At 37.0% G+C, this 14,271-nt stretch overlaps 1 long non-coding RNA gene across 2 annotated transcripts in view; it reads right to left on the reverse strand.

Moving 5' to 3' along the window:
* The window catches only part of LOC141518369 (uncharacterized), a 130,086-nt gene that overhangs the window by 72,413 nt on the left and 43,402 nt on the right, over nt 1-14,271 (reverse strand). For both annotated transcript variants that reach the window (XR_012477168.1, XR_012477167.1), the window contains exon 5: nt 11,014-11,089. This is a non-coding gene — a long non-coding RNA (uncharacterized LOC141518369). The remainder of the gene's footprint in view (nt 1-11,013; nt 11,090-14,271) is intronic.

Raw genomic sequence — 14,271 nt, forward strand, 5'->3', positions numbered from 1 at the left:
TCCTAATGTTGACATTTACTATTAACCCTGGACTAACATTTGTTCTCTATGTGTCTTAGGTCACTTCCTAGGACTTACTAAGTCCCAGATGGAAGTCACAGATAGATTGAAATCTGTAGAAGTCGACAACCTCTGAAAAAAATCGTGTCCTGTATCTGTGTTTGGTTTCGGTGATTTCCAATCCTCTTTCCCATATCTGAGTGTATTAGAATTCTTCTCACAATACAGCAGGGGACACCAGGTGGATTCCAAGCAGGTGAGCTTGTCTCTGAGAGCTTTGGCATTAAGCTCATGTTAAACAAAGCTGCGTACAGCCTGAAGCATGGGGGTTTGATTAACCGGCAGGCATCTCTGTAGAAAGATTAAGCTGACTCTACTGTGAGAATGTGAGAATTTTAATTTAAACCCAAGTCACTTATAGAAGTTCCCTGGAGAGGGTTAGGATCCCCTACCCCACCAGAGTGCCTGAGGCTCTACAACTTCTCAGCCACTCTTGGGATAAGCATGCTTGCATTCTCTATAATGTATTTGATTCTGGGGGTGAGGGATGGGAGGGTTGTAGTGGTGAAGGCTGATGTAAAGGACAACACACAAATGCACATACATATGCACACATATTTCCATTTATGTGTATATAAATAGATATATCAGCTTATTATTATATAATAGATATATCAATTTATTATGTAGTGTTTTATGTGTATATTATACCTTTACATATTCATGTATATATACAATTTATATACATATTATGTATACATATTATATATATATTATGTATATACATATATCTACATACATATACATACAAACACATATATTGTGTATATGTGTTTATCGTATTTGTTTAGATGTATGTATATGAAAATCTTGGCCTTAGTGAGAGCCGTTGACATCAATTATTTGCCTCCAATTTTCAGTTATTTTAGCATAATGCATGTGAAATCTGGCATTTATTTGGAAGGATAAACACGACACTTTGGTATTTCAATTTACAATGAAAATTCTGTTGAAAGTTTATGGTCTAGGGGTCCACAGCTCCCACAGTAGAACAGCAATGCTATGAGCAGTCCTCTGAGGTAAACCAGGAAGCACTTGTCAAGATTTGAGGATGAAGGAGGCAATCCCTACAACAGATTTTCTTTTCCTCCCGTTGGTGCCTTGGAACCAGTCTCTGCCTCTCACCTTTCCATACACACTAGCCTGTATGTGTTTATGAAGTTTCATGAATTGAGCCATGACCCCTATCCAAGACTTGAGTCCTCATTATAGCTGAAATCATGGCAATATTCTATTGCCACCTGATTCCATCTGTCCTGCCACTGAACCCTAAGGACCACCAGGCTTTCCCATCTGCTCTGCTTTTGTACTCTCCAGACTTTGAAACATGACCATCTGATACACCAAATACACCTTAAGAATCACTGTGATTTGCCATTCACCCTGAAGCTGAACCCTCCTCTAATACATTGTTTCCCCTAATTAGAATATGAGCTTCTTAGAAACAGCAAAGGAGTATTTTTCTATTTACATCCTCAAGATTTACCACAATATTTGGAACACAGTAAGAACTTAAATGCTTCATTTATTTATTTATTTATTTACTTATTTATTCTTCCCAGCAATGTTTGCATTTTTCTCAGTTTCATCTCTTTTAAAATAGGGATAATAATAGTAGCAGAAAAATTAAATAGTAAATGAACTTTAAGGTTTGGGAAAAGAATAAGCATTTATGGGGACCCTACTATATGCTAGATACTTGTTAAATATTAGCTCCTTTGATTCTCACAACATTGGGAGTTAGGTGTTCCTTTTATCACTATCTTACAGTTAAGGAAACTGAGGCAAATAAAAGTTATATTATTTGCCAGGATCACACAGTTAGTAAGTATCTGAAGCTAGATTTTTACTCAGGTCCTTCTGATTCCTAACTGGGGCAACTTGGTGAAGTGGATAGAAAACAATGACAGGAATCAGGAAGGTTCATCTTCCTGATTTCAAATCTGGCCTCAAACACAGCTGTATAACCTTGGGCAAGTCATTTAACTTTGCCTCAGTTTCTCATCAGTTAAAATAGATGAACTAAAAAAAGGAAATGGAAAATCACTCTAGTATCTCTGCCAAGAAAACTCCAAATAAAATAATGAAAAGTCAGACATGATTGAAATGACTGAACAGTAACAAATATTTTAACATAGATATAAAATCAAAGTTTTATGGGAATTGAATTTCTACTCTATCTTACAACTTTCTGGCAATGTAGGAGCGTGATAATAGATCACCAACTACTTAACAGAGAAATCCAGGTGAAGGGTAGGAGACAGAAATATGGTAACACTGACCATTTAGGATAAAATGAAATGAAAATAAGGTCTCTTGGAAAGAATGAAATGAATGAAAAATGAATGAACAACTTCCTGATTCCAGGCCCAGTGCTCTACCCAATGGGCCACCAGTTGCCTCTACAGTGTTTTACATATATTATCTCTTATGAATTCACAACAATTCTTTATTAATACTATTATAACCCCATTTTACAGAAAAGAAAACTGAGGCTAACATATTAAATGACTTATTTGGAATCACACAGCAATTTAGTGGCTGAGGAAGGATTTCGGTTCAAGTCTTCCTAACTCCAAATCCAGGATATATTTGCTTTACTATCTGCTTTCCTGAAGTTTACCATGAGACTCAGGCACATTGTAATAGACTGATCATAAGTTTTTGACAGCATTGTCTATATTGTATTTATCCTTTGTCTTCAGCTGCTAGAATTCTTCCTTACACATAGTAAGACTTTAATAAATGTTTATCAAGTGAGTAAATCAAGAGGAAAAGAGATTTTCTCTAGTAGCCACTATCTCCATCTCCAAAAAGTTTTACTAGGTCTCCAATTTTAACCATTCCTCCACCTTTCTCAGTCATTTTAGGTTTTAAAGTTGGGGAAGAAGTAGAGTAAAGAAGAGAAGGAGAAATGAGGGAAGAAGTGACTTCGATACTAACTTAATGTATATCTTTGAAAAAAATATTCTTTAGGGCTTGTTCCCCAATTATACACTAAGGAAGTTAAAACTGAATGATCTGAAGTTCTCTAAATAGCTCTGGCATCTATGTACTAAGATACTGTCCAGATCTGTTATGATTTTCTAAGCTTCATCCTATACATTCATGAAAGAAGGTCCAAGGGAAGACTTTGTCCTCTATCCCTCTCTCCCTAGAGTATCAGTTCTAGGATCAGGATGACCTGATTCAAATCTGGCCTCTGATACTTGCTGTATGACCCTAGGTAAGTCATTTGATCCCAATTGCCTTGCCAAAAAGAAAAAGAAATCTAAATGCAGTTGCTAGCTATCTCCCATTTAATTGTTATTGTTGAAGTTTACATTTAAGGCAGATTTAAAATCATCACCCCCTTTTACAGATGAGAAAACTGAGACTGAGATACAAAATGAAATATTCACACAACCAAGAAGCAAAAGCAAGATTCAAATCAGGTGCTTTCACTTCGTATACAGTATCTGCAGCCCTCTGGCATGATTATTCACCCCCAAACATTCATTTCAAATAGATTTGTATGCCCAACAATGAAGGGTGATCAGGAGGGAAGATGAAATTGCTGAGGACTAAAATGTAAAGTCATGACCTATTAATCAAGTGTGAGAGGGAGAGAGAACCCCTGAGCTGCTTATGTGAGAGCATCTGGGTACCATCGTGACCAGCTGTGAGGCAGAAGACAGGCCAATAATTGGCTGTCAGGGAAGCCTCCTGATATGTCTCTACCAATTGTTCCAATCTCATGATGTCACCAGTGACGCCACCTGTGTTCATTAAATTACCCAGAGCCCTTCAGCTGGAGCCTCAGCCAATAATGATGCCTCCCAGAGCTAGGGCTATGGGCAGGGAAGAGTTCCAAATCTGGTGTTATTTAGCATTCATTTACATTTTAAAATGAGTTAGGCCATGGACCGTTGCAAAGCCATGACAGAGGATTTTTTATAATAATTAGTCTTGTGGGAATGGGCTAGGAAAGGACAACTCTGTTCTAAGATTGCAATGGAACAGAGAACAAGATGCAACATCTTGCATGTTTTCTTCCCAACCCGTATCTGCCCTGTGGACTGATGGCAACTGCTGCCCAGTGAAAATATCCCCCCTCTCCCTGCACCCTTTCTATTCAGCTAACGAATTCAATGAATTCTAGATTGCCTCTGATTGTTTAGTCTCAATTAAACATACTCCTCTGCCCTGTTCTATACCTTTCAGTGCTGGCACTTTCAAGATCTTACTATTATGGGAAATTTCAATCCTTGAGGTTCCAGAATCAAATTTTACAAATGTGTCCCTCAAGACAAAGCTCCAGAAATGATCTCTCCATACCCCTCCCTCAATTCTCAGAAACCTGTGGTTCTAAAATCATACAATATCAGAGCAGAGAGGAACTTTATTAGAACATAGAATTTATATATCAATAACAAACCTATCAGAAATCATATGATTATACCAATAGATGCTGAAAAGGCTTTTGAAAAAATGCAGCACCCATTCCTACTAAAAATACTAGAGAGTTTAGGAATAAATGGGTTGTTCTTAGAATAACAAGCAGTATCTATCTGAAACCATCAACAAGCAACATATGCATTGGGGATAGATTAGAGTCATTCCCAATAAGATCTGGGGTGAAACAAGGATGCCCATTATCACCAGTACTATTCAATATTGTATTAGAAATGTTAGCTTCAACAATAAGAGAAGAAAAAGAAATTGAAGGAATTAGAATTGGGAAGGAAGAGACAAAACTCTCACTCTTTGCAGATGACATGATGGTATACCTAGAGAATCCAAAAAATTCATCTAAAAATTACTAGGAATAATTAACAACTTAAGTGAAGTCGCAGTATATAAAATAAACCTTCATAAATCCTCAACATTTCTATATATGACTAGCAAGCTACAGAAAGAGCTAGAAAGAGAAATCCCATTCAAAGTAACCTCAGACAATATAAAATACCTGGGAATCTACCTTCTGAGGCAGACTCAAAAACTTTTTGAAAACAATTACACAACACTTCTCACACAAATAAAATCAGATTTAAATAACTGGGCAAACAGCAACTGCTCATGGATAGGCTGAGTTAGTATAATAAAAATAATAATTCTACCAAAACTAGACTACTTGTTTAGTACCCTGCCAATCAAAATTCCAATAAATTACTTTAACAAGTTAGAAAAAACTGTTAGTAAATTCATAAGGAGAAATAAAAAGTCAAGAATTTCCAGGGATTTAATGGGAAAAAAAAGCACAAAAGAAGGCAGCTTAGCCTTACCAGATCTAAAATTATATTATAAAGCATCAGTCATCAAAACTGTCTGGTATTGGCTAAGAAACAGAGTGGTGGATCAGTAGAATAGACATGGTACAATAGCAGGAAATGATTACAGTAATCTGCTGTTTGATAAACCCAAAGAGTCCATCTATTGGGATAAAAACTCTCTCTTCGATAAAAACTGTTGGGAAAATTGGCAGTTAGTATGGAAGAAACTTGGGTTACTCCAACACCTCACACCCTATACCAAGATAAGATCAAAATGAATACAGGATTTAGACATAAAAAACTATATTATAAGCAAATTAGAAGATCAAGGAGATCTATGGAAAGGGAAGCAGATTATAACCAAGGAAAAGATGGAAAACATCATTAAAAACAAACTAGATAATTTTGATTACATTAAATTGGAAAAACTTTTGCTAGGGCAGCTAGGTAGTACAGTGGATAGAGCATTGGCCCTGGGGTCAGGAGCACCTGAGTTCAAATCTGGCCTCAGACACTTAATATTTACCTAGCTGTGTGGCCTTGGGCAAGCCACTTAACCCTATTGCCTTGCAAAAATCTAAAAAAAAAAAAGCTTTTGCACAGACAAAACCACTGTAACCAATATCAAAAGAAATGATAAATGTATTAAATTGGGAAACAATTTTTACAACTAGTATTTCTGATAAAAGACTAATTCCTAAAATATACAGAGAACTGAGTCAAATTTTCAAAAAAAACAAGCCATTACCCAATTGACAAATTGTCAAAGCATATGCAAAGGCAATTTACAGATGAGGAAATCAAAGCGATACAAAATTGCTCTAAATCATTACTTATTAGAGAAATACAAATTAAGGCTTCTCTGAGGTACCACCTCACAACTCTCAGAATGATCAATATGACCAGAATGGACAATGATCAATTTTGGAAGGGATGCGGGAAATCTGGGACACTAATACATTGTTGGTGGAGCTGTGAACTCATTCAACCTTTCTGGAGAGCAGTTTGGAATAGCGCCCAAAAGCAACAAAAATGTGCACACCCTTTGGACCAGCAATGCCACTACTGGGTGTATACCATGAAGAGATTAGGAAAAAGGGTAAAAACATAACTTGTACAAAAATATTCATAGTAACCCTGTTTGTGGTGGCAAAGAATTAGAAATTAAGTAAATGTCCTTCAACTGAGGAATGGCTTAGCAAACTGTGGTATATGTATGTCGTAGAACACTATTGTTCTCTTAGAAACCAGGAAGGATGGGAATTCAGGGAAGCCTGGAAGGATTTGCATGAGCAGAACCAGAAAAACATTGTACACCCTAACAGAAACATGGGGGTGATGATCAAACTTGATGAACTTGCTCATTCCATCAGTGTAACAATCAGACTCAATTTTGGGTTATTTATGATGGAGTATCCAGAGAAAGAATTGTGGAGTTTGAACAAAGACCAAAAAAAAAAAACAAAAACAAAACACATTATCTGATTTTGTAATTTTGCTATCTCTTATACTTTATTTTTTTCCCCTTAAGGATATGATTTCTCTCTTATCACATTCAAAACTTAGATCAATGTATACCATGGAAACAAAGACTAACAGGCTGCCTTCTGTGGGGGGGGGAGCAAAATTAGGGGAAAAATTGTGAACCTCAAAATAAATAAAATCTTTCTTCAAAAATAAAATAAATGCAAAATTAAAAAACATAGAATTTAGAATGACCTATATGTGATTCTATGAGATTTGAGCACTTAAAATATTGGAGTTAGAAATCTAAAACTAAATTTACTCACACCAACCCTGCGAGATAATACGATGACTTCCTCAGGGTCATATAGCTAATAAGTTTCTAAGGTTGAATTGCATTCAGTTGGATTCAGATCTTCCTGAATCCAAAGCTCTTGTACACTAACCCACAAGTGTGCTCTCTCTCCCGTCACCCCCCCTTTCTATATACATGCATATATACACAACGCATATGTATATTTGTGTGTATATAGACACATATGTGTCTGTGTGTTTGTGTGTGTGTGTGTGTGTGTGTGTGTGTGTGTGTGTGTGTGTGTGTGTGTCTCAAAAGAGATATATAGATTTACAAGCTAGAAGGGATCTTAGATAGGGGTGGTTAGGTGACACAGTGGATAGAGCACCGGCCCTGGAGTCAGGAGTACCTGAGTTCAAATCCAGCCTCAGACACTTAATAATTACCTAGCTGCATGGCCTTGGGCAGTCCATTTAACCCCATTTGCCTGGCAAAAACTGAGAAAAGGGGGGGGGTCTTAGAGTATAAAAAAGACTTTAGAGATGGAAGGTGACTTAAAAGAACCAGAAGTGTTTTCAAACTAGTTCAAAATAATTAAATTGCTAAATTACATTGAAAATATTTAAACCTCTTGATTTTTGGCAAGCATTACATATTAGGGTTGGTTTATTGCTTTGTTGATTGTCTAGTCTTAATAAAATGATGGAGAAAATAGTAATAAAGCTGACTAAACTTAAAATACAGTTATCAATGCTTTTTTGGAAAGCTGGTTGTTAAATATTTATGATAGACTCCTGAGTAGAATCTTTTCATTTTACAGGGGGAAAAAAACAAAACAAAGGTCCAGGAGAGGTGAGGGAGTGGCAGAGTTGGGACCAAAACCCATACTCTGACTGTAGTCATACATTCTTTCAATTACAGAGCAGACATTTTCCTGCAAATGATGCTAGAATGTTAGCTAGTTGTAACCCATTACCAATGACAAAAAGAAAAGGAAAAGGGAATCCAAATAGGGTCAGAAAATCCAAATAGGGTTAGAAATCAGAAAAACATAAATATGGAATCATAGGATCAGAGATTTAGAGCTTAAAAAAGATTTTAAAAGCCTTTTAGTTTAACTCTCTCATTTTACAGATGAATGGAATTTGCAGAATAAAACCCCAAGAAGTTAAATGAGTTCTAGTGCTTTTTCTCCCACTATTAACCTGTGTGATCTTGGGCAAAATACATCCCTCCTCAGTTGTGAACTGTTTCATCGATTCTGAACAGCATTTTGAAACTATGCCAAAATATAAAGTAAGGCATATCCTTTGACCCCACATATTCCAAAAAGATTTTAAAAGGGTGAGGGAGGAATTATTTGTTCAAAAAATATAGCAGCTCTTTTTGTAGTATCAAAGAATTAGAAATTGAGGGGATGCCCATCAATTGGAGCATGACCAAACAAGTTGTGGTATATGATTATGATGGAATACTATTGTGCTATAAGAAATGATGACCAAGCTGATTTTAGAAAAACATGGACTCAAATCAACTAATACAAAGTGAAATGAACAGTACTAGGAAAACACTGTACACAGCAATAACAGTACCATAGGATAATTAGCTATAAATGACTTGGCTATTTTCAGTAATACAATGATACAAGACAAAGGACTCATGATGCAAAATGTTATCCACCTCAAGATAAAGAACTGATGGAGTCTGAATGCATATCAAAACATACCATCTTTCATTTTCTGTAAAGTTTTCATGTTTTTTTTTTCTCTTTGGGTCTATATCTTCTCTCACAAATATGGTAATATGATTTACACAATTGAACATTATCAAATTGCTTACTGTCCCAGGGACAGTGAAGGTGAGGTAGGAGAGAAAAATTTGGAATTCAATAAAATTTTAAGGAATGATAAAAAAAATTGTCTTTATATGTAAACTGTTCCCAGGGGAAAAAGTGAAATAGCTTTTAAAAAATGCACATCCCTTCTCCATAACTGAGTATTTTCTTTGCAAAACAATGAGGTTTCATTAGATGAATCCTAAAGCTCAACCTTTAGCACCCTTTTTCTGTTTTTTGGTATGTCACTGAAAATGATCTGCTGAATTGTTTCCTTACCTTGCTTCAATATCATAGAGAACCAAACTGATAGTATCTCTTGTGCTTGAATAACTGCCCAGAACTTAATGATATTCACTTCATAACTAGGGTATGGTGACTACATAAAAGCATGCAACCCCCCAAAATGCTAAAGTTGAAAGGGATGCTGGAAGTATCTAACCCAACCCTCACCACATTCCCATTTTAGAACAAAAGGAAATAGACCTCAAGAAAGGAAGAAAATGACTGAAGGTCACACAGCTGGTTGTTGATCATGTTGAAACTAGAACTCACACAGTCTCAACTTCCATAACACTTTCCTATTCCTTTCTGGGAACCTTAAGTTTCCCATAATCTTTACCTCTCAAAAGGTAGTTACAACTTGTTCATCATTCTACCTGCTTTGAAATCATTAACTCCGTGACCGAAGTATAGTGGCCTCATTATTCCAACAGCAGACTGTGCTCAAGATGAATTTCCCCAAAGGCCCCCAAACTTTGCCATTTTATTACCATGTCACTACCCATTTCAATCCATATAAATCATACGGATACAGATTTTTTTTTTTACTTTGCTGTAGATTTAAGAAACCCTTTCCTAGCATTAAAGTAAAGGTTGAGTTTGGGGGAAGGAAGAAAAGTAATGATTAAACATGGTTTCTTCCTTTTATGCCAAGCTAATATATCTGTGGAAAGATTATTTCAGGTTTCCTATTTTCTTATAAGAGCAAGAAAGAGCGAGAGTAAGAGTGAGCAAGTGGCGGGGGTGGGGGGGGCACTCAGGATGAAAATGATTCTTATGCAGTACCAGAGCCAAACTGTGAGGCCAGCCCTAACATTGGCCTTGGCCTCCTGATAATTTGGTCAGTTCCAAATTTCCCCTTGATCTACATGATCCCAGAAACACACTGACCAGAAAGTTCTTAATATGGATCTCAGTTCTGAATGGGGATGAGGGGCACGAAGACCTGGGTTCAATCTGGAAATTGAAGCAAATGGTGACTTAACCAGGATCACACAGGTAATAATGATTCATCTGAGACTGGATTTGAACCCAGGTCTTCGTGATGCCAGTGCTTGATCCATTACATCACCTTACTGTATCAGGAGACCCAGGTCCCGGGGAACATGCATACTCAAAGGCAGGGCTGACCCAACCATTAGACAACTCAGGGAGTTGTTTATCATACCAGTTCCCTCTCTGTATTCTTATATTACACTCTTTGGCAATCATCCCAGTGAGGCTAGGAAAGAATTGGTCAGAATCATCATGATCTGGGTATACCAATTATTGGTTTATGGTGTTCCATAGAATCATAAGAATGTTGATCTAATTGTCGCAGGAGCATCAGAACTTATATAATCTAACCTCTTCTTTTTATAGATAAAGGTACTGAGGTCTAGGAGATAAAATGATTTATAAGTACTGAATAGCAGAAACTTTGACTCCAGACCCTTATTCTACTCCCCCCGCCCCCAGTACCTTTCCCTCACCCTGGTTTTCTTTTAGAGTTAGCAATCAACAAAAATTTCCCCAGTAAAATGGTCAAGTGGATGGGGAGGAGGAAAAGAATGAGAAAGAGACAGAGACACAGAGACAAAGACTGAGAAATACAGAAAAGACAGAAACAGAGACAGAGTCAAAGAGACACAGGCAGAGATAAAGAGAGACAGAGACAAAGAGAGACACAAATAGAAAAAAGAAATATAGCCATAGTACATTCATAATAATTAAGTGGTAACTTACTTGGTCTATACCATGCCTCCCACAGCCAGGTATCCATTTTAAGCCACTAAAAAAGAATTGTTGAATTTGAGGAATTCAGGAAAATATGGGAAATTACATACCTCACCCCAAAAGGTACATTCCTGTTTTTGTCTCTCTCCTTGGAGGTTCAGCCAAGATGCCTTCCAACCCCTCTTTCTGAAAGATTCAGAGATATTTTATTGAATTTCCCTTTATCACCTGAAGACAACAAATCCCTAAACTGCAATATCATTTTGATAGGTGTCCTTCTCTTTCCCCAAAGCTATTGCTATTATCTTGCATCTATTTGAAGTGCCACCCACACACCTAGGCCAGATGCCTTTTCTCACTTCCAAAGAATCTCCAAGCCTTAACCAAACTGTCATCCAGGCAAAACTATAACTCATAGTTCTAGGATGTTTCACAGTTAAAACACTTAATCTTAATCTCATTGTCTCACAACAATCCTGGGAGGAGGAGGGAGGGAGACAGAGAGAGAGAGAGAGAGAGAGAGAGAGAGAGAGAGAGAGAGAGAGAGAGAGATGAGAGATGATGGAGCAATTCATTCCCATTTTAGAGATGAAGAAACTGAGACCCATAAAGGCCAAACGACCTGTCCAAGGTTACACACTGAGCTCAGGTTAGATCTGAAACCAAGGTCTAGGCCTCCTGATTCCCGGTTCTGTTTTCCTTTACTATATCCTTGATACAGTACCCACATACCCTCCCAAGGTTGTACTCAGACACCTATCTCAGTATTCTTGACCTTGACTTTGATTCCTGACCTCTCTCCCTATATTTCATCTGTTATATTCTTGACCCTGTTGAAGATAAGTGGGAGTAGCCATGGGGATGAAGTCAGGGTAATATAGGCATTGGTTGAAAAGAAGTCCCAGAGATCTATTAAAAAAATAATGCTAGGAATAAATGCCATGTAAAAATGGATTTCTGAGAGCATAATGTCAGTGGATGGAAAATGTGATTTGATTTACAGAAATTAAATTTATATGCAACTATTCAAGATTTAACCAAGGTCTGCCGGCAACTGTTCACACAATTTCCAGTGCTCACATAATTACAAGGGAACCGTCATGGCAAGTTATCAAAAGCTAATATATTATTTTCATCTTTGGAAAGGAGCAATAGGAGATTTAGTAATTGCCACATGAACCACTAATTAATGTGTAAATTGCTTGGTAGTTTTAAGGAAGATTATCAGGGGAAAGCATGAGGCTTTATACCAACTAAAACAAAGCATAAAATACAAGAGCTAGAAAGTACCTTGGAATAACAATAATCATATCATTGCTACTATTAATAATCATTATTATTATTAAGAAAGTTATTACTACTATAAACATGTTTCCATAGCACATAAAGATTTACAAAGTGCTTTCCTCACAATAACCCTATCAGATAGCTCATTTTGCAGATTAAGAAGAATGTTAGAGTTGGAAGAAACCTCAGAAAGATCATCTCAACCAATTATCTCACTTCACAAATAAGGGAAAATGAGACTCAGCAAGAAGGAATAACTTTTCTGAGACTACATGGATTAAAAAGTGATGGACCCAGAAGCAAAACCTTATAAACTGACTCCAGACTTTTACTATATGATAGTTCATCTCTTTTTAATTTCCATGCTTAGGACATAGAAAGCAATTCTTCAACCTCCATACATCTGATAGCCCCTTCCTTCTCTGGCTATCAGTTTAGGAACATGGGAAAGAAACCAAGTCAAGGAAGTCTAGCCTAGAAAGTCTAGATGTCTTGACTTTGACTTGCAAAGGAAAAGTTGTAAAATAGATGAAATTTATCTTGAGATCTTTCCTTACCTCCACTTTCAGTACTTTTTTGTGACCCTTCCCCCACCATTTCCTTGATCCCATATCCAGGTCCTTCAACAGTATTCCCGTTTTTAGACCTGTTTCTCTTTCCATTTCCCTCAACTTCCTGCTCTGAGGAGGTGTCACAATAAAATAGAAAACAATTTTAATCAGACTACAATGTATATGACTGAAACCATTTTGATTTTCTGAATCATCTTTCCCAGGGGAGTAATCTGCAGGGGACAAGATCTTAACACAAAAGAATGGAATATCCATGGTAGATCTCTAGGAAAGAGATTTGGAACAGAGATGTATCTCAAATCTCATTTCTCTCATTCTTTCATATACTTTCTGCTTTCATTTCTCCTATTTCCTCTCTCTGTCTTTGTCTTTGTCTCTGTCTCTCTGTCTCTGTCTCTGTCTCTCTCTGTCTGTCTCTCTCTCTCTCTCTCTCTCTCTCTCTCTCTCTCACTACCTGATACAACTTGACCAGTCAATCAATAATTATTTAAATGCCTACTATGTTCTAGGGAAAGTGCCAATTCCTGAAAATACAAAGAAATATCTCTGCTCTTGAGAAGCTCACAATCTAATGGAGACAATATACAAACAATTATATATTATATGGAGAGTTAAATTGGAAATATACAAGATGGTAGGTAATAATATTGAGAAAGATTCCTTGAACAAGATGGGATTTTATCTACAATTGAAAGAAACCAGGGAAACCAAGAGGAGAAGATAAGTAGTAAGAGCATTCCAAGTAAGAAGAAAGTCAGTGAAAATACCCTGATAGAGTTTCTTACTTGAGAAATAGCAAGGAAACCAGTATCATTGAATCACAGTATATATGAAAGGATGTAAGGCATGAGAAGATTGGAAAGGAAATGAATGGAGGGCAGGTTATAAAGGACTTTGGATGAGAGAAGATTTTATATTTGATTCAGTAGTGAGCAGAGGAGTCACTAGTGGTTTTTTGAGTGGGGGGGAGGGGTGACATGATTAGACATATTTTTTAGGAAGATTCCTTTGGCTGCTAAGTGGAGAGTGGACTAGAGTGAGGAGAGACTTCTGACAGAGAGATAAAGCATAACTGTAGCTAGTGCTGAAAAGGGTTCAAACCAGAGTTTTATCATCAGGAGGGAGCTAGGTCTCAATGAGAGTCAGAAGAAGAAAGGAATGAGAAAGGAAAAAATTTAAGATGAAAGTCAGTTACCTATTGATCAGGTATACTAGAGAGCACAGTGGAAGGCATAAATAGTGAGAGAGAGAGAGAGAGAGAGAGAGAGAGAGAGAGAGAGAGAGAGAGAGAGAGAGAGAGAGACTTAGGAGAGGAGGAGACAGTAAAGAGGATGGCAATAAGGGAGTTGGAGTGGAAAATGACAGTTTAGGATTCAGAATCACTGAGATGAGGAAGGTTTGGTCCTATGGGAGTTTATGAAACATTGAGCAATGAGTTCAGGTAAGTTACCAATATTCCTAGGGATCTGATCTCCTAGTAGAGTCCTCTCAGATCAGTTAGGCAGGAGT

This window comes from Macrotis lagotis, chromosome 1, assembly GCF_037893015.1.
Source record: "Macrotis lagotis isolate mMagLag1 chromosome 1, bilby.v1.9.chrom.fasta, whole genome shotgun sequence".
In the NCBI taxonomy this organism is placed as follows: domain Eukaryota; kingdom Metazoa; phylum Chordata; class Mammalia; order Peramelemorphia; family Peramelidae; genus Macrotis; species Macrotis lagotis.